Source organism: Mandrillus leucophaeus, unplaced genomic scaffold (assembly GCF_000951045.1).
Source record: "Mandrillus leucophaeus isolate KB7577 unplaced genomic scaffold, Mleu.le_1.0 Scaffold44, whole genome shotgun sequence".
Lineage (NCBI taxonomy): Eukaryota > Metazoa > Chordata > Mammalia > Primates > Cercopithecidae > Mandrillus > Mandrillus leucophaeus.
In genome coordinates, this window is record NW_012104698.1 from 2374618 (window position 1) to 2380163 (window position 5546).

Sequence of the window (5546 nt, forward strand, 5' to 3'; positions counted from 1 at the left end):
TAATGTGTGGGCACCCCATTACATCCTCCTCACACCTCACCCTGGCACATCCAACCAAAACGGTGCTCAACACGTATCCAGCTTGTTCCAATATTAAAAGAGCTCCTCTCACCAATTGCTACTGAGCATTGAAATGTGTGTTTATGCTCAGAGAAAAGGCCCACTTTTTTTTTTTAATGTAATTATGTTCAATAGTCAGGTATCAAAGGGAAGGGGGAGCTCCAGCTAAAATGGGTGCTAAGTAATGGCTGCTGTGTCCTTTGCATTTCTAACGCTCTCTTGTCTCAGAGGAAGGGAGGAGGAAGGGGAGGCATAAGTGAGCTGCTGAATATTTTAAGACTGATGAACAAATGACTTCATTATGGAAAAGATTGCTGCTCCTCTTGTGTAATGTCATAACTTTTGGTATAATTCAGCTTTTAAAGACTCTATAGGGAAGGCTGACTCTCAGAACAAACTGCCATTAATATTTAACACACACATACACACCAAAAAATATTAGCCCCTTAAGCTTTTATGAAGTCTTTATGGGAAAAAAGAAGACAAAACTACAAGCGAAGTCACAGTTCCAAATAAAAAGCAACAGTCTTAACTACAGCAACTGTGGGGAGAATTAAGAAACCAATTTCAACTTTGAGTTCTTATGTCTGCAATAACTAACTATTTAAGTCCTTGGGAAATGACACAAATTCTTTTTATTTTTGTTTTTTACTCTCTATTGATTTGATTTCTTTGGTTGAGAGTGCAGTTGCAGAATTATAAACTAATGATGTAACAACTGTAATTGTCACCAAACATGACCTACCACTGACCTGTATATTTTATTATAAATCATTATTTCTTTTTAGAATTAGAGTGCTAGATATGTAGCATTGTAGAGTAAGTCCTCCCTCTCCTCTCACCCCTCAACCAAACTGGAAATGTTGCCTAATTAGATCTTGAGCCAAAGCTAGGGCTAAGCTGGAATTTTCTTGCTCTCTGTTTAATATCAAGGCCCCCAGAATCCTGGCCCTCAGTCCTTGCTTGTGTCATTCGTGGGGACATTGGTAGGTAGTTCCATGGATACAGAGAGTTATATTTAGACAGCTAGGATGTGTTTGGTTGGTACCTTCACACAATTTCCATAAATAAATAAATAGTAGTAAATAGTGTTTGCCCAAAAAGGCAATTGAGCTGAAGCACTGAAGGTCAAAATGCGAAGCACTGAAGGTCAAAATGCAAAGCACTCTGTGAGGATTTTTTAAAAAACAATTTTTATGTTTTTAAATTACCAGATTACATTGTATGTTTTTATCATGTACAATATAATGTTCTGAAGTACATTTAGTTTGTGGGGTGGTTTAGTCTAGTAATTAACAAATGCATTACCTCGCACCATTTTTGTAGTAAGGACATATAATATCCACTCTATATTTTTCAAGAATACAACATAACACCATTAACTATAGTCACCTTGCTGTACAAGAGATCTCTTGAAATTTATTCTTTCTATGGAGGATTTCTGTTCTGAGTCTCTTTACTTGGTGGCAAAGGACAGAATCAAAATAGTGTGGAGGAATAACTCTCAAAATGTTAAAGGCGATCATCGCTACTAAAAGCCCCTTGGGGCTAAAGGCAGAGACAGATGGATGAGGAAGCAGCAGCAGATTATGGCAGCTGATTCACCGCGGCAGGTGTTGAACTTGGACTCAGCTTTGGTTTCCAGCCAGTTACTTACCTTTCTGTGTTCTCTTATTAATTTTAAAAGCTGTGAAGTTGTTATGAGCCTTGAGAGTTGACTGTCAAATTCCATTTAATTTATTATAGTTTCTTGATTTCTTCAGACACTATATAACGATATATTCATTCTTCAATGCTAAATAATAGTCATTTACATGTTGCATTCTGATCTTTTGGTAGACACATGATTCCTATTGTTCATTTGCTGAATTCTTCCTCATTCATCAAGATCAATTATTTTCCCTTATAGATAATAGTAAAAGTAATGATTGTTAAAACAGCATAAAACAAAAATAATCATATGATCATTCAGTGACTGCTCAATACTCCTCAGGCACTTGGCTAAGCACTTTGATTTGGTTATATCACCTGATCTCCATAACAACCCTATGAAGTAGATTCTCGATTTTATCATGTATAAAATGAGGCTACTCAGAAAAATCAAGAATTTAACCAAAGCTAACACAGTTATAGGGGCAGTGCCAGGATTAAAACACAGGTCCACTCATGTGACTCAGAAGCTGATTCCTTAACTGTCATGCCTTACATATTGTAAGGGCTGACAGTTCTCACCACAGTCCTCCTGCTGCCATATCAAATGTGTGCCTCCATTACTGATCATATTGTATCACAATTATTGTTTTTAGTATTATTTTAATGTTTTGAGCCTATGCAGTCACTGAGAATGCAGGCACAGAACAGAGCCTGTTTTCTTAGAGGTCACACCCAAGCTAGAGCTCCTGTCTTTCTGCAGCTACCACCTACCTGTTCTTGCTGCTTCAATTCTGCCCTGTTTCGGGGTATTTTCCACAATGCAGCCAAAGAAATCACTCCAAAATCCAAATCTGATCATGTCACTTGCCTGTTTCAAACCAACCCGTGACCTCCACTGCTCTTAGGACCAAAATGGACATCATTAGTACAACTTACAATATGATCAGGCGTGGTTCCCATGCATTCAGTGCCTTCCCTGAGACAACTCACCCTGTTCTCTGCTCCAGTCACACAAGCCTTCTTGCACCTCTCAGATGCGTCACCTTCCTCAAAATACCTGGTCTGGAAGCATTGACTCCCCTTCATGTACATGCTTCCCTCTGCGTAGGATATACCTGTCTCATGTACTTCATTCCCAGCCAACTTTCTTATCTATGCTCAAAAGCACTTCCTCAGGAAAGTCTACTTTGACCTCCTCCCTGAAAGAGGAACATTTTCCTTTTATAATTACACACAATTCCACAAATCTCTCTTCTTTTGTAGCTCCTTCCTGGTAATAATTTGCTATTTTGTAGTGTGATTATCTCCTGTCCCTATAGAGATTCTAAGTCCTAAGAAGGCAGGAATTGTGTCTGTTTTTTGCCCACAAGGTCTAGTAAATTAAGAACTCAATAGATGATTGTTGAAAAACCACAAGGTTGAGTGTGTTCTAATGGAGGATGTACAAGGAACAGTGCGTGGAGGTGCAAGAGGAAATGTGCATTGTGATTAACAAGGGAGATTTATTTGTCTTTTCTTAGCAATCCTATCTCAAATACACAAGGAACCCTGAAGTCACCTTATCTAATTCTCTTGGCTACTTGAGTTCAGATACCATTTTAGACCTTTGATTAATGTTGGTAACTTTGATCTCCAAAGAGGTTGGTAATACAGAGCCTGAGTGTAAGTAAACAGAACTTCAACACTTACCATTCTCTCGCCTCAGGCCTGCAGTGTTTCTCACCTGTCTGTGCTGTCCATGTGTATGCTTATGTTCTAATTTTTTTAATGAGACTGTAATTGTGATAGATTTCATCATTAAAGCAACACTGTGAGAAGGGTAAGGAAGTTACTGTTATACAAATCATGTGACAGACAAAGAAATGGAAGTTCATTGAGCAATTATCAAGAGTACACACCCAGTTCCAAAAGAGGATAGAGTTGAACCAAGGACACTATCTTTCCTGAATGACGTTTTAGTTAAGGGTGTGTTAATAATTTTGATCCTGTCACTTGCTAACTCTACAATCTCGTGCCTTCTACCTCATTGCTCTGTCCTTAGTTTATATTTATAAATGGTAATTATATATAATAGTTACACATATTAATACATGTATGCATGTGTGTATATACATATGCATATGTATATACACATACACATATTAGAGACAGGGTCTTGCTCTATTGCTCAGAGTGAAGTGCAGTGGTGAAGTCACAGATCACTGTAACCTTGAACTCCTGGGCTCAAATGATCCTCCTGTGTCAGCCTCCTGAGTAGCTGGAACTGAAGGTATGTGCTACCATGTCCGGCTAATTTTTTTAAATTATTGTTGGTAGAGATGGATATCGCTATGTTGCCCAGGTTGGTTTTCACCTCCTGGGCTATAGTGATCCTTCTAGCTCAGCTTCCCAAAATTCTGGGATTACAGGTGTAAGCCACTGTGCTTAGCCAATAGCTGGACATGTTAACTTAATAATATAACTAATGAGCATTGTTATTATAACCATTAATATTGTTGGAGCTGTCTTTCCTGTGCCTGCTTTAGTGGTATCTCATTCAATATTTGAGAAATCTGAATATTCAATTTATACTATATCTCTTTCTTAAAATCCAGTGTGTTTCTGACAGCTGACAGAACCTACTTCCATTCCCTTAGCCCAGCTCTGCAATTACTGTCTGTGTGACCTTGATCAAACAACATAGCTCTTCCAAGCCTCAGTGTACCTTTATCTGTAACTTGGAAATAATATTTCTCCTACAGATTTATTTTTAGAACTAAATGAGTGTAACATATAAAACATATTTATCCCTTTTTGTGCTCTTTCTGAATGCTGGACTAATTGTTGTAGATAAAGTAATTAATAAGAAAAATAATGATTATTATTGTAAAAGGACACTGTTCTTCAAATCGGGCCAAAAGTATATGAATTAATTTAGCAATATACTTCTCACATTTTAAAATAGAAGTATTTTTCGATTTAGCATTTGTGGTCGTAGACTTATATATTCATTTAAAATGGACGTGAATCTACCCCAATAACACAAAAAGCCGAATTTAAATAGCTAATAACAATTTCCAATGTCACTGAATGTTTCAATTCTGAGGAAGACTTAATAGATTGGGTTTCTTTCAACAGGGCAGGGGAGGTGACTTGAGGCCTTGGTTAAATGGACAGGGAAGAATAGTTCCTGATATCAGTGTAGTTGGAATCTCATTACTATTCATGGCTCTTGCTGTCCCTTTGTTCTCTGTACTTTCTAAGGCTCCAGGCATTTTTTTTGGGTTTCATTTTCATTTCATTAATTTTCTGATTTCTTTCCCCTCAGCCTGGAGACTTAAATACAATTTTGCCTTGGTCATTCAAAGGCAAAGGGCAAGCTCCTCTCCTCAGTAGAAGAGTAGGAATGTCCCTGTTTGTTTGCCTTTTAACCCTGCCTATTTCCAAAGAGGGTTTTCAGGCAACTTATAGCAAGCATGCAAGATATGATATCATAAGTCATTTGCACAGATTAGAAGTCAAAATCAAGTACTGAAAAAGGTAAGAAAGGAAAACTATATACGGAAAAGGAAGCCAAAAGAAGCTATAGTGTTTCGACATAAAACTGGGTTTTCTATTTTTCTTTGGATGAGGGGGAGAATCGCTTTCACTTTCTTTGCTTTTTTCCTTTTTGGTGTTGGTGTGTTAAGCCCTCGAGCATTATTTAATTAAAATTAAGATATAGTTACAGGAATGTAGACATTCTGGGCGGAATAGTCTTCATTATATCTTGGAGTCCCTTCTGGAGACCTGCTAAAGAAATGTGCTTTAGAAGTCACGCCTGTAATCCCAGCATTTTGGGAGGCTGAGGCGGG